The 20,773-nt window shown below is 38.2% G+C and overlaps 1 long non-coding RNA gene across 1 annotated transcript; it reads right to left on the bottom strand.

Moving 5' to 3' along the window:
• Positions 1 to 63: 63 nt before the first annotated feature.
• On the bottom strand, positions 64 to 16,244 carry LOC107568344 (uncharacterized). Its single transcript, XR_001606745.1, has 3 exons — positions 16,233 to 16,244; positions 12,326 to 12,330; positions 64 to 258 (listed from the first exon to the last, which is right to left on the bottom strand). It is a non-coding gene; the product is annotated as an uncharacterized lncRNA (long non-coding RNA).
• Positions 16,245 to 20,773: the final 4,529 nt, after the last annotated feature.

The following is a 20,773-nucleotide window of genomic DNA, read 5'->3' as shown; positions in this document are numbered from 1 at the left end:
AAAAATCATTGAAAGTATTGGAGCAACTATATTCACAAATAATGTTTTATGTCTTAAATATGTGTGATGTGTTTATCGAAACCATGATACCTCAATCTTGGCCTTATAACTTTTCTTTTAGTGATTATGATTACTGTGTATGCAAAATACCTGTTGTTTAAGCTTGAATGAGAGCTTGTCTTATTCGCCGAACATTGGTGTAAATGAATAATTGATATTCAGCATAATTTTCCGGTGATGATAGTTTTATAAGAAGTTCTTTAACACTTGCAGAAATACTCTCCACAAACAGCAGGCAATAAGCCACCATCTGATTGGACAGCGACCTGTGGGCTGAACAAAAGTTTAGAGCAGGGGTACCCATCCCTGCTCCTGGCGATCGACTGCCCTGCAAAGTTTAGCTCCAACACTAATCAAAGACACCTGCATTTAATTTTTAAGTGATCTTAAAGGGATCACAGACAGATAAACCAGTCCCTCGTTCTGTCTTGCTTCTCGGTTATTTCAGGCAAAATTCTAATTTTAAATGCAAACTGCCCAATTAGCAGCTGTAAAAGTGGCAATGCCTGGCTGCTGTACAGGAAGACAGCTATAAGAGCGGTCTGCAGGAGCAGCAGGTGAGACCTCAGCTCCTCGAGAGAGTTCACAGCAGCTGGCATTCTGCCTGTGTCTGGAGATAGACTGTTTCTTAATGGCTGACTTCCCCCATTGATCTGACTTCTGTATTAGTGAATGGGGGATTAACCCTTTATCCACATTTCCTGATCCTTTTTGGAGAGTTTTGCACGACAGGATAAATTGGGGATAGAGAACACAACCAAAATATAATTTCTTTCTCTATCATTACGGACTGTTCACAGCCCTTTCCAACAGCCACAAACCCAAATAGCGAAATCTTAGTAATGATCTATACAGACTTGAGTGACAATCCCACTGGTAAACAGGATTGGAGTTTACAGCAAAAAACTCTCACTTTTGTTTCCTTGTGGACTCGCATTGATTGCTTCAGGTCAAAAATTCATGCTGTTTTAGTTATTGAGAGCTTTGAAAATGAAATGGCATGAAATGTGTTTCCCCTCCTTTGTGACCCCAGAGGGAGAGAAAGAAAAGAAAAAATCAATATAAAACTTCACATACCTGTATATCGCATCACATGTTATTTTAGAGCATTATCAACTGATTTATGAGGTTGGAATGAAAAATATAAGTGACAAGATGTCTGAACAGAAATATTGATCTGCACTTTAGAAGCAGAAAGTAGAATGCCAAAAAGTCACAAAAAATGCATGACTTAGGTGTTGAGACAGATGTAAAGACAAATGGAAAGGGAAAAAGAAGATCTCTGAGGAAACTCGGGATGATACTCCATCCCCTCAGTCTTAGGAACAAGATGATACACAGCAATCAGATGATCAATACAAGCCAAGCGTTATGCTGCTTCCTGAAAGGCAAAGTCATAGTGTTGATTACTAGTGGCCTCTGGGTAGGTTCTGACTATGCTTTGTGTTTTCTCTGGTGGTCTGTACATCATTTTACTGGGCTGTTCTCTGAGCAGTGACCCTGCTGGGAAGAAGTCAGAGACCATGTACTCATGCGGCCATGCTCATAATTAGCCACTCTCAGAGGTGTAGAATTAAAGATGGCAATTTTCAGAGATCTCCTGGTTTTACACTTCATTGTAATATTTTACACTCTGGAACTCTATGCTGAGGAAACTTCCTCCAAACATTCATTCAACATCATCATGATCTTGCTCAAAGTGATTTCATATCTGGATTTGATTTAAATGGGTGCCGTCAGAATGAGAGTTCTCACAGCTGATTAAAAACATCACACAAGTAATCCACACAACTCAAGTCGATCAATTCGATCAAAACATTGTTTGAAGTGAAAAGCTGCATGTTTAGAAGAAAAAAAATCCATCAGTAAATTTTTAACTTTAAACTGCCGCTTCTGACCAAAATATAAGACCATGATCCGTAGTGAGATAAGCACATCCTCATCCTCTTTGAAATCTGTTGGGCTGTTTTTGCTTGTAAACAGTGCTTGATCTGTGCATATTTCTCTCTTGATTCAGACTAGACCACTTTTTCACTGGAAAAACATTATTATGGATAATGGACCTTTAGCCGGAAGCAATGGTTTGACGTAAAAAAATGCCTTAACAACAGGCTTATTGCAAACACAGCTTTTCACTTCACAAGATGTCAATTGTTCAACTCGAGTCATGTGGATTACTTGTGGATTATTATGATATTTTTTATCAGCTATTTAGACTCCTGTCATTCTGACGGCACCCATTCACTGCAGAGGATCCACTGGTGAGCAAGTGATGTAGGCCTAATGCTAAATCTCCAAATCTCTTCAGATGAAAAAAAAAAATTTCATTTACATTTTGGATGGGCTGAGGGTGAGTACATTTTAAGCAAATTTTCATTTTTGGGTGAACTATTCCTTTAAACAAATGGCCCTGGAGCAAAGTGTTGACAAGACACACAAGATGAGGACCTCTGCTAAACAACGACTTAATACTGTATGAGACTTGCAATGGTTGCAAGTGAATCCTAACCACTGATGAACCACCAATATTTGCATCTTGTAAGAACCAAGAGAATTTTGCACTACCATCAGTTGAGGCTATATACTCAATGACTTCCAATCATCTTTTTTTCATAAGGTTGATTTCATAAGGCTGCTGTTTGTTTTCACACCGCCGCAGGATATGAAGATCTCAACAATGCTTCAGTCTCTTATCAAAGGTGACGGGCACGGCTGCTGGACGCCCCTCTGACCTTCCCTGCTGCTGAGCCTATTACGCACCAATTAGCAGCTGCGGCCTGCTGTGGCCAGGAGGACAGCTGCTAGACCCACATGGCAGTAATTCAATAAGAGCTCCCCGCAGGGTGTGAGGAAACATGAGTGCACCTCTCCCTCTCTCACACCTTCTAGAGGGAGATCTTTCAGATGTGTGAAGGCAGCAGGAAATCTTGCTGAGCTTTGCCATGTGGCTGATTGGATTTAGTTTTGGGCGAATTGGATTAAAGGCTCGTCAGAAATGATGCAAACTCTTTAGTATGATGATGGCCAACAATCGGGGGAGAGGAATTCTGTCATAATTGCATTATTCACAAGTTCATTATGACGATGAAGGCTGTAGCACACAAATTTACGGTTACACAGCGAACCTTTTTGTCATTTGGCAGTGTAAGATCAGTGCTCGAACGGTTTCAAGGGAGAGGGTTTATTGTCAATATAATAGGTGACAATGCTCTGAGCAACTACACCATTTAAACAGATGTAAAAGGATTTCAGTGTTTTCAACGAGTGCTGATAAAACAGATCTCGTGTCATAAATGTGCTCTAAAATCCTCTTTAAAAGATTGTAATTATTCCACTGGGAGCTTCAACCATAATCCAGGGTGATTATCGACGAAAAAATGCATTAATGACTACTAATAGCACTTGTGCAATGAAAAAGCAAAACAAAAGAAACTGAAACACTAGAGCAACCCTGGCAATAGTGCATCTGGGTAAACACAAGAAATTGCTCAATAAATCACCACCCTCCTTCAGAGCTGGAGGCAAAGCTTATGATGTGTCATTTCGGCAGTCTTTTCATCAGTAAATATGAGGGCTCCTTCAGTGAGGAGTATCTCCATCAAACACAGAACTCCTCACAACACTCCGACAACTTCCGTTTGATGGCTCACTTTCAATATAAATGTTAAAAAATGCAGGAGATGAGCATAACATATTTTTGTCTTCAGCATGATAAATGAAGTGATGACAAGTAAGCCTTGAGCTTTGGTTTTACCTATGCAGTGTCTCTCTCTGTGTGTCTGTGTGTGTGTGTGTGTGTGCATGCATGTCAAGACTCGAGTGTGCAATGTGAAAAAGGGGAAAAAAACAGTAAGAACAAACTGCAAAGCATGCATGTGAAAAACGGATAGGCAAAACATTTATCTCTGTTTGATTAATGAATCAAGAATATTTATCTCCGTTTGATTGATGAATCAGGGACGGGGTAATGTATGGAAATATATTACTTCAATAAATGCAAAAATATGCTGCTTTGACCTCTTAAAACAGAGTATAACGAGTATTTGAACTTTTACGCTGCACAATGGATGTAAAATAATCTTTTTTTTTCTCATGTCATAGGAATGATTGATGTGCTAAAAATCATAATGCTAATAGATACAACACATGACTGAAAAGTATGTGAACATGATAATTAATGAGAGTACCTATTTCAGTTACACCAATTACTAAAAGCTACACAAAATCAAACATACATTCAAACAATCCTCTGGTTCAATGGGCGCAAATTACTGCATCCATGTTCAAACATCTAGTGGAAAAACTTCCTAGAAGAGAAAATGGTGAACCAATACTCCATAAAATGCCTAAGGTTTTAAAATGAAATATTCAAATAGAACATACTTAGTATGGGTGGTGTTCATGTATCAACATACTTCTGGCCATGTAGTGCACAATATGCAAGAGTCGTCAACAAATTTGAGAGACCTATAATGAATCTTGAATGATATTTTAATGCTTAATTTCTGGCAACAGAAAAAGAGGAAACAAATAGTTCACATCTAGAAACACTACACATTTAGTTATGTTATTTGTTACATGATGTCCCAATGGTTCAAATATGTTAAAGGAAAAGTTCACAAAAAAATAAAATAAAATAAATAAATAAAGTAAATCTGTCATCAGTTACTCACCATCAAGCGGTTTCAAACCAGTATGAATTTCTTTCTTCTGAGGAACATAAAACAAGATATTTTGAAGAATGATGGTAGCCAAACAACATTGGTGATCACTGAATGGAGGAAAAGAAAAAAATATCAAAAAATATTTATAAAAAAAGAAAGTCAAGAAAGTTTTACAATCCATACATACTACTATCATTCAGAAATAAACTTTGAGAATGAAGTTCCAAAAATTTTCAATAAAAGGAAACAAAGATTTACATTTCTAAAACCCTACAGCTTTAGTGCGCTCAACATTTATCTTTTGATTTGTCTTTAAAAATCCCACAAAATATAATTACATTTGGCCAGTAGGCATGACTTAGAGAAGCTCGTTGGGTTAAAAGTATGTGGGAGTTTGGATTACATCTGACCTTGACTTCACCTAAAGAACTCTGAGAAACTCATACAGCAAGTGTCTCCACGGCAGCAGTGCATTACTTAATCAACTGATAACAAAGCCAGATAAGGTCCCAATTCTATTAGGGACCAAAATAACTCACCAAGTTCTTGTTTGTATCTTTGAGTTAGTGGAGATATATTTGCAGGGTCTAGAAGGGAGGGACTGAGCGCTTAATGAGGTCTTCTGTTAGATGTCTCAGCACAATCGGACAGTGAGAGTGGGAGCACTAGTATAATTAAAGGCCTTTTATGATAGTCCTGCACGATTAGCTCTAGATGTAACACACGACAAATAAGCACAGGTGAGTGCTGTCCGCACCTTGACTCCTCTAGAAGACCATTTTAATGAGTGTGAATGCTAAATTTAATGATAGAAACAACAGCTGTTGTTCTGCTTTACCAGAGCGACATCTAACCATTATGTCAAAATATACTCTCTGATACTTTTTCGCATTTGCTACGGCACAACAACTGCATGTAAGCATTGAAAAGCACAGCAGCAAGATGTAAACAGCTGCTTCTTTCACTGTTAGATATCATCTCGGCTGGCGTTATCTCTCAATAATTGAGGATAAAGGCAGAAATAGAGCAACTTGGATCAACAGCAATGAACTGATGGCTGTTGTTAATAAATAATGCAATCAGTGCTTAATGTACTGAGGGAATACACAGGTCACTGTGATCAGAATAGTAATTGAAAAGCCAACAAGTAATGCCATAATGAAGAGCAAGAGGAACAGGAGGGCTAGTTTAATCTGCTCTTTAGTTCTTTTGCTGTATGTTGAATACAAGCTGCTCTGGATTAAATGACTCATGCTTAATGCTAACACTTGAATAAAAGGGCATTTTAGACCACTTAAACAGTTTAACTTTTTCACATAACACACAACCCTTGCTCTTCTCCAGCCTATTGACCTTTAAAGACCTAAAAGACAAAATGCAAAAAGGTCAGAACATTTAATTTATACAGAGCTAATTTATTCAGACCTGAAGCAACCCTGCTCACTTTCATGTTCTAACGCTGTTCGACCAGACTTAAGGTGATGTGAACTGAAAGTGAAAATGTGGCGCGACACGACACAATGAGAACATATTTAATGTTTAATATACTGTAGCTATGTGAAACAAGATTGTGAGGTAATGAGATTTCATAATGGGCAGGGCTACACAGCATGTCAACAAACAATAGGATGCAACAAATAGGAGTAATAATAAAAGTAGGGATGCACGATATATCGGCCACCATATCGGTATCGGCCGATAAATGCTCATTTTTTCTGTTATCGGTATCGGCCCAATAAGAAAATTTGGCCGATATCTTAAAGCCGATAAATAATGCATTATTTCCTTCAGAGACACTTCAGATGCGCGCTGTTCATTTGCAGCCTTTTGTGCAATTGTACGTTGTAATATTGTGTTTCTATATGATGTATATCTGATTTATCTCATATAGAATGAGTTTGGTTAAGTTAAAAGAGCGCTTCAGTTTACCAGTGATAAACTCAAACAGCAGTGCACAACATTAATAACTATGATTGGGAATGTTGTGTATATAACATTCTAATGAGAAAATTATTATAATAAAACTTTGTGAATTCTATGGGTTTAGTTGTCCTGTTTCAGTGCGTTGTTATGGGAAGAGCGCATCCACAACAGGATCACACATTCTGACTATAGCATGCAATAACTGCGTCATTTTGTACATATATAAGTTGTAATATTATGTTTATGTTGTATTAATATTAATCTCAGGATGCATTTCCTTGAATTAAATAAGCTGCCAGCAAAACGCTTCAGTTTACTGTATTCATTCAGCTCTTCAGCTTCAGCACGAGCAGCTCAAACGGCAGATATTTAAAACAGTGGTATTAATTTGTTCCTTTTTCAAAATCATTGATACATTATTAATAATAACAACCACTTGTATTTTTCTATTATTATTTTCATCAGCAATATGGTTTAGTAATTAAAATCATTTAATTATTGTCCGTGCAGAGGCTATTCCATTTTATTGATCTATGGCGCATTCATTTTGATTCTTTACACGTGTAATGATGTCCAATGACTTGTTTGCATTATTTATGCATTATTTTATTTGTAAGACTTTTTTATGACTAAATTTGGTAATGGGAGAGTAAAATTATTTTTAAAACATACACCGTTCAAACTAGGCTGCTTATGTTGAAGTGTTCGGGATGTGGTTTTTAATGATGAGACCTTTTTTGTAATCAGGCTCTCAAAAAGTATATAAAAATTTGGATATAGATTTATCGGCCAACATATCGGTTATCGGCTTTCAAAAATAAAGGATTATCGGTTATCGTATCGGCCAAAATTTTCATATCGGTGCATCCCTAAATAAAAGCATTCCTTTATTGTGTTGCGCCTGGTTAAAACTAGTTAGATTTGTAGAGTAAATTCCCCTAATAGCTAACTGATTAACAATAAAAAATAAAAACACAAAAATATTTAAAATTATATTTGTACATCATTCAAAAGTTTAAGGTCAATAGGATTTTACTATTTAAGAAATTCATACTTTTATTCATCAAGGATGCATTGCATTGATCAAAAATGGCACTAAAGACAAATATAATGCTATAAAAGATCTCCATTTCAAATAAATGCTGTTCTTTTGATTCCTGAAAAAAATTCAAAGAATCCACAAAAAATATTAGGCAGCACAATGGTTTTCAATATTGATAATAATAAGAAATGTTTCTTAAGAAGCAAATCAGAATGTTAGAATGATTTTTGAAGGATCATGTGACACTGAAGACTGGAATAATGGCTGCTGAAAATCCAGCTTTGCCATCACAGAATTAAATTACATTCAAAAATATATTAAAATGGAAAATATGCAGCTTTGATGAGCATACACTCTTAAAAATAAAGGTGCTTCAAAAGGTTCTTCACAGCGATGCCATAGAAGAACCATTTTTGGTTCCACAAAGAGCCATTCAGTCAAAGGTTCTTTAAAGAACCGTCTCTCTCTTACCTTTTTATAATCTGAGGAACCTTCTTTCGCCACAAAGAACCTTTTGTGAAACAGAAAAGTTCTTCAGATGTTAAAGGTTCTTTATAGAACCATCTAGACAAAAAGGTTCTGTAGCGACACAGCTCATGGGAAATATGAATAATTAACCATAACTAGTTATAATTAATTATGAATATTTTAGATCCGCTGTAGATATTTAGCTGACCTCTCAGGGTCAACTGTCTTGTCAATTCTAAGAACGTTAACTTCCTGGTTAAAGGAAATAACTTTCTTACTGTACAATTCTAAAAAAGCTTGTAGCATAAATCTGCATGATTAACTGACTCCAGTTATAAGCAAACAATGAACCACGTCAAGTGTGATACAAGTAAGGTTTTATTAACTACATAAACACTTAAACTAGTCTAACATACTACATAAACACATTAAGCCGGTCTAACATACACATACACACACACACACACATACAGTTGGTATAGGAAAGGGTTAAAGCTTAACTCAGTACAGAAAAGAGACATAAGGAATGAAATTTATGAAACCATTTGCATATTCAGCAGATCTACACCTGAGGGAAACATCAAATTCTTAGTTCAAGAAAGGTGTCACTGATACATAATGTATCAATTAATAAGACTAAGTTTGATACTTGCAAGGAGTGGCTTCACAACAACTCTGTGACTGTTCTTGAATGGCCCAGCCAGAGCCCTGACTTAAACCCAATTGAGCATCTCTGGAGAGACCTAAATATGGCTGTCCACCAACGTTTACCATCCAACCTGACAGAACTGGAGAGGATCTGCAAGGGGGAATGGCAGAGGATCCCCAAATCCAGGTGTGAATAACTTGTTGCATCTTTCCCAAAAAGACTTATGGCTGTATTAGATCAAAAGGGTGTTTCTACTAAATACTGAGCAAAGGGTCTGAATACTTAGGACCATGTGATATTTCAGTTTTTCTTTTTTAATAAATCTGCAAAAATGTCAACAATTCTGTGTTTTTCTGTCAATATGGGGTGCTGTGTGTACATTAATGAGGAAAAAAAATTAACTTAAATGATTTTAGCAAATGGCTGCAATATAACAAAGAGTGAAAAATGTAAGGGGGTCTGAATACTTTCCGTACCCACTGTATATTGCCTATGTACCAATATATAATATACACGCTTGTTTCGATCATAAGAAGGCGAACTCATAGATACTAAGCAAGGTAGGATTACATATAGTGAAAGGATGACAGGAGTGTGTTTCGATTATAAGCCTGCATCACAGTATACAATTTCAAAGACAAAATACACAATGACAATAATATACCCAATGACCTGAAGGATCATGTGTGTTCATTCAAAGAAAGGTTTTCCTATTAATTAATTAATTAGCAAAGAAAAATCCTTCCCTTGTGGATTTTCCTTAAGGGCAAGGAAGCGATTTTCTTCACCTAAATTCCAGGAGGTCGTAAATGTATCGGGTGTCAGCATTGCTATGGAACCAGGGGCCTGTTCAGCTTCCTGGGGTGTTACAGAGTATTTGTTAAATCTAGCTAACAAAATATATATTGTGTGTTTGAGTGGTCCAGACGCTACAGTTCTTATATAGCATCGTGAAGCGCCTTTATTTTTAAGAGTGTAAGAGTCGGTTTTCAAAAGCATTAAAATATCTACAGACCCAAACGTTCGAACAGTAGTAGATATGCGCAATATGTATTATCTGCGGTAAGTGTTAATTGTCAGGAATAAATTTAGTCTTACTCTTTAAAAAGGCTTTGTCAACTAGATTTCAAAAGAAAATGGAATACAATTAAAAACCCAATCAGATGATAATAAAATATTGTGTCAGAAAGATTCAAAGAATTGTTGACAAGACTGAAAATACCCAAATACTTTAAATCCTTAACAAATAAATAATACTTGATAAGAGAGAATGAAAATGTCATTATAAAGTGCAGAAAAATGGCATGAGAGTATATCTAGTAAGAAGGATAATTGCAACAGAGAATACTGAAGAACTGGGAACCCTGTAATGTTCAACTCAAGTTTCCATAATAGGTGTCGATTTCTATTCATCCTCATATCCAACCAATGTTCTAATTAGGCTCTGATTCCACTCGCAGCGCAAAATCTAATCAGCACTAATCTCGACTAAATGCAAAATATTGAATGATTCATTTTTGACCAGAATAGAATCCCATTTAAAAAATAACAGCCTGAAATTGAATGTGACACATCTCCAATCGCAAACATGTCACACGCAGACTACTCAGTGCAGCTGCGTTTATGACAGACACCAGACACAACATGGTGTCATCCTTCTACCATGAGTGACTCTTTTATGTGATTGCTGTGGACAGCCACCTAGACAAGACAGGAGGTGACATTATCAAGCTTTCTTCAATTCTTTGAGTCGCCTGCCACCAACGACACTGTAGCGGTACGGCAAAGTAACTGTGGGGTAAATTCAATCGGAGGAGGGTTAGGTGACAGGTTCAATCAGTCACCACTTGATTGTGCCTTTTCTTAGATTGAGGTCTGGAGGTGAGATGAAAAATAACACAGTAATTTGTTTCTGAAGCATTGCTGTTAGGTCTCTAAAACTCCAAGTGCCAATATCTTGAAAGCCCAATAGCAAATAGAAAGCAAGATGTTCACTCGATGATTGCTTTCACTGCGTCATTTTTTTTTTCTTGAGCAGTTCAAATTTATGAATCAACATTTCTTTCTTGCTTTGAGATAAATACTAACCATCCTCACTGTTGATCTGTCAGAGTTAATCTACTTTACACAAGCACTCTAGCTTCAAACAACTCCACTTTAAAGCAGATTTGAGGGAGGTGGTTTCACAAAATCCATATGATTGCGCAATTCATCTCTGGTGCATCACTGCCAGGTGTAATGTGGAAATCTTTACATCCCATTCTGCTATTAATCTATTTTATTTCTAATGTGAATCTACTGGTTTCATGCTGCAACTGGATGTTCACAGGGTATTGATCTTTTATAAAGAAACAATACCACTAAAGGATGACCATCAATGGCTTTGATGAACGAAACCTCAAGGCAACCGACAGGATTACACAAAACCTGCTTAAGTCTGTGTGCTGCATGTCAAGATAGAGGAAGTAGGATAGATAGGGAGTGTGCGTTTCCTTTTCAGAGATCTAACATAATATATAGTATAAACACACTGTTACCCAGAATACTGCAGCTGACAGTTCAGAAGATACCACTATAAAACATCAGTGAACTCGCTGACAGGACTGGAAGGGAAGACCCATACAGCACACTGGCATTACAAGAACGTTTAGACAGAATTAGCTTCATATTGGACAGAATTTGCTTATTTGGTGCCAGTCATACATTTCACTATGACATTTGTATCAATAAATCAAAATGTCAAATGCATAGTATTTCATTTCACAAATAATTTTAAGGCGCTTCTAATGAGAATCACCTAATAGAGCACAGCAGTCTGGTTTTGGAAATTTCCAGAGAAATTGTGTCGTAACGATTCTGTATAAATCTTTCAAGAGAGACCTACCATGAGCTCCACAATTGTTAAGCAATGATATATGCTTCTGTACAAGCTATTTCTTTAAAAAGAAATATTAAAAGAAAAAAAACAACAACAACGTAGTAGCCACATTCACAGTGAAGTACAACACTATTCATATACCAATCAGTTGTATTACTGTAATAGAATTCTCATCACAAAAACTCAGCAGCGATTGTACTCAGGAAGTTTGGAAATTATGTAAACAAAGAAGTCTATACACTACACACATTATATATTAATACTTAGCCAAAAATAAATAAATAAAAAGTAAATTAATTTAAATACAATATCATACCTTTGTCTTTCTTTAATTTTTTTTCTTTAAAGTCTATGTTGTGATACATCTCAAAGCTAGTTGTTTTGGTTCACAACCTCTTCATTGAAGTTTCTTTGGATACTCCAGTGAAGAAAATACATCTGAAAAAAAACACACCCAGAACCAAGGCAGCTGGGAAAAGTGGACGGTCACTGTTACTATGCTCCATAGGGGATTATTACACTTTTCACTTGAAGAAAAAATATATACAGTGGGGAAAAAAAGTATTTAGTCAGCCACCAATTGTGCAAGTTCTCCCACTTAAAAAGATGAGAGAGGCCTGTAATTTTCATCATAGGTATACCTCAACTATGAGAGACAAAATTAGAAAAAAAAATCCAGAAAATCACATTGTAGGATTTTGCCAGAGAGCCAAGATCATTCCTATCTACCTCAGACATCAGTAGATATCATATTTATCAGTCAAATAACCCCATAAAGTGACTGCTTAAATAAGCTAAAAGATTCAGCAAAGCGCTCTGTGTTGTGTCAGTCAAATTTTATGTTCTGTGAGTCTTATTTACTGTTTGTCTAAAAGATGCTTATTTCCATGTTTCCATCCTTCCCATTCACAGGAAGTTCCTGAGGTTTGCTTTCAGGGGCAAAGCTTACCAATATTGAGTTCTTCCTTTCGGCCTAGCACTCTCACCCCACACTTTCACGAAGTGTGTGAATGCTGCTCCTGACTTCCCTTCTTGACGGCTCTCCATGGGAGATTCCCATCAGGAGGGATCGCCTCTCACAGGCGAAGGGTATGATTCTCCACCCCCGCAAAGCTTACCAATATTGAGTTCTTCCTTTCGGCCTAGCACTCTCACCCCACACTTTCACGAAGTGTGTGAATGCTGCTCCTGACTTCCCTTCTTGACGGCTCTCCATGGGAGATTCCCATCAGGAGGGATCGCCTCTCACAGGCGAAGGGTATGATTCTCCACCCCGCCCGGTGCTGTGGAAATTATGGGTGTGGCCTGTGAGGGGGCACAACTCGTAGCTTCCGGTCTCACAACCGAGGTTGTTGAAACCATCCTCCAATCTAGAGCTCCCTCTACGAGGAAACTGTATGCCTTGAAGCAGAAACTTTTCACTTTCACTTTCTGACAATTGAGACTGTCCTTCTTCTGGCTAATACTTCTCTAAAAAGAGTTGGGGATCTTCAGGCCCTCTCAGTGGCCCCTTCTTATCTGGACTTTGCGCATGGCCAAAGTGTTTCTCTACCCTCGTGCGGGGTATGTCCCTAAGGTTCCCTCTGTTACACCACAGCCTATCATGAATAATTAACCATAACTAGTTATAATTAACTATTCATATTTTAGATCCACTGTAGATATTTAGCTGACCACTCAGGGTCAACTGTCTTGTCAATTCTAAGACGTTAATTTCCTGGTTAAGGGAAATAACTTTCTTACTGTACAATTCTATAAGTTTGTAACGTAAATCTGCATGATTATTGACTCCGGTTATGAGTAAACAATGAACACGTCAAGTGTGATACAAGTAAGGTTTTATTAACTACATAAACACTTAAACTAGTCTAACATACTACATAAACACATTAAGCCGGTCTAACATACACATACACACACACACACATACAGTTGGTATAGGAAAGGGTTAAAGTTTAACTCAGCATAGAAAGAGGCATAAAGAATGGATTTTATGGAACACTTTGCATGTATATTCAACAGATCAAAGCCTTCAGGGATACGTCAGATTCTGAGTTCAAACACACCTTTGTAAAAAGGTGTAACTGATACTTAATGTATCAATTAATAAGACTAAGTTTGATACTTAGCGAGTCTCGGCGGTCTGAAAGAGATTCCTGATGCAAATCTTAAAGCTTCCCGTAGATCTTTGCTGAATTCGGGTCGATGAGAAGAACCAGTTTGAGTCAGTGTTACTTGATGAATGGAAAGGACTAGGCCGAAGAAAGGCCTGGCACAGATGCTTTGTATCCTGAAGCGTTTTTCTCACATCATCTTTGCTTCTGACTGAATCACCGACTGGGGCGGGTCCCTGGAGCCGGGCCTTTAAGGTCGGAGAAGATCTCCGCCTTTCAAGATGGGCTTGTCCAATGAGCAAAATGGAATTTCCGAGCGGGAGGTGGCAATTGCTGGAGGGTTTACGACCCTTTGTTCTCTAAGCATGGTAATTTGCAAATGGATTTAAATCGAAATTATTAACGATTCTCAGGGCCCTAATATATATTGCCTATGTACCACCATATAATATACCCGCTTGTTTCGATCATAAGAAGGCAAATTCATAGATACTAAACAAGGTAGGATTACATATAGTGAAAAGGGAGGATCAGGAATGGGTCCTCTCACAAGCATACTAAAATAGTCTAAGAATATCAAAGACAAAATACACAATGACAATAATATACTCAATGGCCTGAAGAAATATGTGTGTTCATTCAAATAACGGTTTTTCTATGAATTAACTAGAACACAGTCCATTTCTACTCTGCTTTTCCTTGGGACAAGCAGGGATTTTCCATTTACATACTTTTGGCCAATAAACCCAGTGATATCAGCGTTGGTTGCCATGCAACAAAGTGGCCTGTTCGACTTCCTGGGGTGTTACGCATTCCAGGGGGAAGGGTCCATGGGTCCTCATATGGCTTGTTAACTGAGGTTACAGAGTATTTGTCATATAAAAAGAGAATATATAGTGTGTATTATTACACACAGATGCTACACGCCAGAGAGCCAAGATCATTCCTATCTACCTCAGACATCAGTAGATATCATATTTATCAGTCAAATAACCCCATAAAGTGACTGCTTAAATAAGCTAAAAGATTCAGCAAAGCGCTCTGTGTTGTGTCAGTCAAATTTTATGTTCTGTGAGTCTTATTTACTGTTTGTCTAAAAGATGCTTATTTCCATGTTTCCATCCTTCCCATTCACAGGAAGTTCCTGAGGTTTGCTTTCAGGGGCAAAGCTTACCAATATTGAGTTCTTCCTTTCGGCCTAGCACTCTCACCCCACACTTTCACGAAGTGTGTGAATGCTGCTCCTGACTTCCCTTCTTGACGGCTCTCCATGGGAGATTCCCATCAGGAGGGATCGCCTCTCACAGGCGAAGGGTATGATTCTCCACCCCCGCCCGGTGCTGTGGAAATTATGGGTGTGGCCTCTGAGGCGGGGCTCGACAGTGCGACCATTTCAGTCGCATTTGCGACTGAAAACTACTGCGTGCGACTATGAAATTGCCCGGTGCTGTGGAAATTATGGGTGTGGCCTGTGAGGGGGCACAACTCGTAGCTTCCGGTCTCACAACCGAGGTTGTTGAAACCATCCTCCAATCTAGAGCTCCCTCTACGAGGAAACTGTATGCCTTGAAGCAGAAACTTTTCACTTTCACTTTCTGACAATTGAGACTGTCCTTCTTCTGGCTATTACTTCTCTAAAAAGAGTTGGGGATCTTCAGGCCCTCTCAGTGGCCCCTTCTTATCTGGACTTTGCGCATGGCCAAAGTGTTTCTCTACCCTCGTGCGGGGTATGTCCCTAAGGTTCCCTCTGTTACACCACAGCCTATCGTGTTACAGGCCTTTTGTCCTCCTCCCTTCAGGGAGCCTGACCAGCAGAAGCTGCGAGCACTGGACACATACATCCACAGAGCTGCCCTGTGGAGAAGGGTGGACCAACTGCTTGTATGCTATGGTCCCCCTAATAGGGGTCTCCCTGCTATGAAGCAGACACTCAGTCGGTGGATAGTTGATGTCATTACTCTTGCCTACGAGTCCTCTGATCTCCCCTCGCCTTTGGAGGTCAATGCTCATTCGACCCGAGGTATGGCTGCCTCCAAGCCCTTCTTAGCAGGTGTGTCTATGCAAGATATCTGCAACGCAGCGGAATGGTCCATGCCCCTCACATTTGTCAGATTATATGACTTAGATATGCAAGCCACTCCTAGCTCTTCTGTTCTCTCGTCTTAGCTGTGGTCTTCCAGACTAGACTGGGATTTGCAAGTCTGGCGGCGTGGGCATTCTCGTTCCCATAGCTCAGCTCAAGTTCCTGAAAGGGAATGTCTCCAGGTAACGTATGTAACCATGATTCCCCGAAGGGAACGAAACTTCCGGCATCCCTGCGAGTGCTTGCTTCATTCCTAGAAGCTGACGCCGGTTCCACCTCACGTGCTTTTATAGTTTCCTGGTCGCTACATCACCCGCCTATGACGTCTCGCCCTTCCATTGGACTGATTACACATGTGATTCAGAGCATGGTCACGCTGGGGGCATTCCCATAGCGTTTCCGATGCAGCATTTTGTTCCCTTCGGGGAACCATGGTTATATACGTAACCTGGAGACATTTTTACTTATGCTGGGTCATCATATGTCAACCAACAACTGAAACCAAGTTAAGGCCCATTGCAAATGCAGGTGTGTGCAGGAAGAATAAGCAAGTAGTATAAGCATAACCGATTCAAATGGGCTCAGGTGATTTGCTTTGTGTGCTGTTTAAAACTTGCAGATTATGTGGTTTTCATTTAAGCTCAAAACTATCATTAAATAAATTAGAAAGCGCAGGTCAAGACGCGTTTCTGTTCTGTCCCGTACAACCTTCAAATTCAAGCAGGCATTTTCATCCACTTATTTATTTAAAGGCTGTTTTATTTAATCTAAGATGCTTATTCTGGGATTTGCAGCATCATGGAAGATTTCAGAAGTAACTCATTAAATTACAGCACAAGTGAAAACAATTCAAGCTGAACTTTTAACAGCACACCACAGCTTGACATGATGGTCTGTGACGCCGGCCTGCTGTGCTCTTTTCTCTCAATCATCGATTCAATGAAACACGAGCACATCTTGGAAAACCATGTAGTATATCAGTCACTAATTTTTGATGCAGCCCAAAGTTTATTTAACCTCAAGAAAATCACAACGTATTGACATCTTTTAGCTGTAAGTTTCTTGATTATATAATAAAATACATTATACTGGTAATTTGAATAGCATATGAGTTAAAAAGCTTATGATGCTTTGTGTCAGAGAATAATGACACCAGTCGTTTCCTCTACTCCTCTAGTATAGTTGTGTAATAACTGAAACATGAGCAAATTTGGACTATATTAGTGTTGATTTATTGACATTAATATGACTGGAAAAGCCACTATGTAATGATGTCTTCTAACTTCAAATTTCACCATTACATAACCAATTGCATCCTGCTCTAACAGCTCATGATATTATGGAACACAAGGTCATGTTATGCAGTAAGTTGTCTGTTACTTTTAATAAACGAACATGCCTGTGTTTTGTAGTAATTTAAGTAAGCATTCCTATAAAAGGGTGAAGTAGACTTTCAGAAACATGATCTGCACTTCTTTATTAATTATTACTTTATTCATTGGAATTGAATTCATTGTAACTATTAATTATATTATTTAAATTATATTATTAACTACATATTTTTAGACATACACTATCATTCACAATTTTGGGGTAAGACAAATGTTTTAATAATGTTTTAATAAATGTCTTAATTTCTGACTCTGAAGACTAATTCAGCTTTACCATCACAAGAATACATTCAATTTTAAAATATATTAAAATAGAAAACAGTTACTAATTTTTTTTTTCTATTTTACAATATTACTGTTTTATACTGTATTTTTCGATAGGAACATGAAAAAGTCACATTTAATTATGAGGGAATAAAAGAGCTGGATTTCCTCTTGTACTCTTGTACTCTTGTACTCTTGTACTTGCAAATCACTGATAAACTGAAACACAAGGTAAATTAAAACAGCATGAGTGAAAGAAATGCCTGGATATCTTGAGGTTATAACAACTGGCAAAAAACCCTATGCGCTCATGTCTTCCGACAGTAAACATCTCAATTACATAATGCAATCCAATTTGGTAATTTTCCAATATCATATAATACTGTGGACCGCAGAGCAATATACTTAACTATGAGAGAATGAATAGAGTTTGGACTTGCAGGCAGCTGGTTATATTCCCTCCTGTATTAAAAACCCCTACAAAATTACATCTTAAATTGCTGGCTCAGCAGTTAAGCCAAGACCAGATCGCCATTATTCACTCAGAAAGCGAAATTCTCTCTATTCCCACCTAATCGGAGCACATAGAGTGGAACCTGTGAACAGCTGGGGACCGTGGAGCCATTTAATACAGAAATAGTTTGTAATGCATCTCCCCACGCTTGCAGTCAAAATGCATCCTGCCACTCCAAAGAGAACACAATCAATATAACATAGCAAGCTATTGACCTGTGCATTGTTCAACAAAAACTGCAAAAGATGCAATTTTCTCAGAAACGGATGTGACGTGTCAACGCGTTTGCGTGTTGTCCACTAGCTTCTAAGTCTCCCTCATAAACAACAAATCAGGCAGATGCAGAAGGCCAATTCTATTAGCCGTGGAAACATTTTCTAGCAATGGATCCTGCTTTTACAATATTGTGAAGACGCTGCCTTTGATCTCTAGTACTAATGCCAAGGGCTTTACACTCGCGGAAGCCGACTTTGCTCTGTTCTGTATAGCTACCGATATTTTGCTATCCCAGTCTGTTGCTATATCTACAGAGCAACACTGCCAGTATTCCCAGGTGGCTTTATGATAGCCTCTCACTTTCAGCACTATCCCTGTAAGTATAAATTAGGGATGCATAGTTCAATGTGTAGTTGCTAATGGCCACAGCGCAACACTTTTTTTTCCCATACACCCCCAAGACCTTGGAAATGACACAAGTTCCTGGATTTCTTGGCACAAGGCATTTGGCTGGGAAACGAGAGAGTGCAGGCAGCTCTAGTCATTATTTCATTGTTTGTAGGCAGGCTGTGTGTTAATTAGATGCAAGGCGCAGCAAATGTTAAGGAGGATGTTAAGAGCCATAACCGGGCACAAGCAGCCAGAAGTAATGATCTACCAGGGGAGAATTTCCAGGGCAAAGTGGGAAAACAGTATCTTAAATAGGCACACAGCGAGTATATGAGCACCAGTCCCAACTTCAGAAAGCGTGCAAGAGGGGATCGGTCTGAAAACATCCAGGTTTTGGAAGGCAGACGGCCTAATGCGATCATCATAAACAAATGCTGCTCACAGTGGTTGGGCCACGGATCTCTGGAGAAGTAGCTTTATGTCTGCTAGACTCCAAAAATTGCAAGTAATTTTCTCATTTTGCAGATATAACTCGAGACCCCTCAGTGGACAGACTGCTATCTGAATTTGACAAGTGCTTCAAAGCTATCCGCTAAACTGAAACATCTGTCTTAACCATATTGTGCTTCAAATCAAATACAAAAAGAGCCTGTATTTTTCTATGTATGTGAAGATATGCACGGTGGAGTGGTGGGATTTGGTCACTATAAAGATAGTTGTCATGCATGATGTGTCTGAGGTTTTTGGTCTGCACATCACCCAAAGGATTCTGTCTGCTGCAAGAAAAAATTCACATTGGGCACAAAAGCGTCCTCTTATTCCCTTAAGTCTTATCTCTTTAAGTTCTTAAAGTGAATGGTTGTCTGTCATTTCTGCACTGAGGGAGGAGGGTTGAAGATGTGAAGGAGAACACAAACCCCTCCAAACCTGAGAGGGATTAGGAACTTCAGAGGAATGGGGCTAATGGAGGAATGAGGACGGAGACAAAGAATGGAGCACTAATTGTGTGTGTGTGTGTGTGTGTCAGGTTTTGACTACTTTGTGGGGACTAAATGTCCTCACAAGGACAGTAAAACAGAAAATTAGCAAGACCAGCACTCTACATGACCGGTTTAAATGGTTTCTGCGAGGTTTAGTTTTAGGACACAGAAAATGTAATTAGATCAACATTAAGAAACAATGTGAGTGGGGGAAAAAATCACCATGAAAGAAAAACAAACATGTGAGTGTACGGAAAACACCTAAGCAATCAAGTCGTGCACTGTAGGAATGCTTGTACATTATACATGATATTACCAGTGGAAAAACTTAGAATGTCAATAAAGAATCAAGTCAGAAGCAAATGTTATTGATCATAATAGGTTGTATGCTGTGAATGCTGACTTGCCAATTTATTTTGCACATAATTTGTGTAGTGTTGATGAAGAATAGCAATAAATCCAGCAGAAAACACTAATAATTTAGCTTATAGGCTTGTGCAAACAAACTATGTTTTCCATGGCTTTCAAATGCAGCAGGAAATACTGTAAAAATATTTTTTGGAAGTTGTAAATAAAAATATTATAGCAGGAAATTTTACAAGAGAAAATTATTTCAGATTTTAAAATGTCATGTTTATTTCAATATGTTACTTGCTGTTTCTTTGTCATTTTTTGTCGCATTTAGCCATTTCTAAGTTAATTGTTTCTTAACCAAATTGTATTCAGTGTACACACAAAGCATCAGGTATACACCTATACATGCACATCGTTTACACCTATTCCATTAGCTGTTGTGGAAAAGGTAAAAAGATACAAAATTGCCCTATTGTATTTATACCAAAGCCAAACATAACGTTGTGATTAAATGATGGGAAAAAATGGAAACTGGTTGTTGAAAATGGTAATACATGCATCTGTATGTGGGTGTTCTTCTGTTTACACATAATTATGGAGTGCCAAAACTGGCAGTTAATAATAAGGGTAATTAACAGATGCTAAGATATACAGCAGGCAGGCAGACATTAAAAAGACTAACTGCTTTAGCTATTGCCTGAATACAAAGATTTTTCTTCTCTGGTACCATAACACGTTTCCTATCTGTATCCACAAAAACACATCACCAAAGCCTGCTTCAAA

The sequence above is a fragment of the Sinocyclocheilus grahami genome, unplaced genomic scaffold (assembly GCF_001515645.1).
Source record: "Sinocyclocheilus grahami isolate Dianchi unplaced genomic scaffold, SAMN03320097.WGS_v1.1 scaffold1236.1, whole genome shotgun sequence".
In the NCBI taxonomy this organism is placed as follows: domain Eukaryota; kingdom Metazoa; phylum Chordata; class Actinopteri; order Cypriniformes; family Cyprinidae; genus Sinocyclocheilus; species Sinocyclocheilus grahami.
This window is presented reverse-complemented; position numbering and strand designations above follow the sequence as displayed.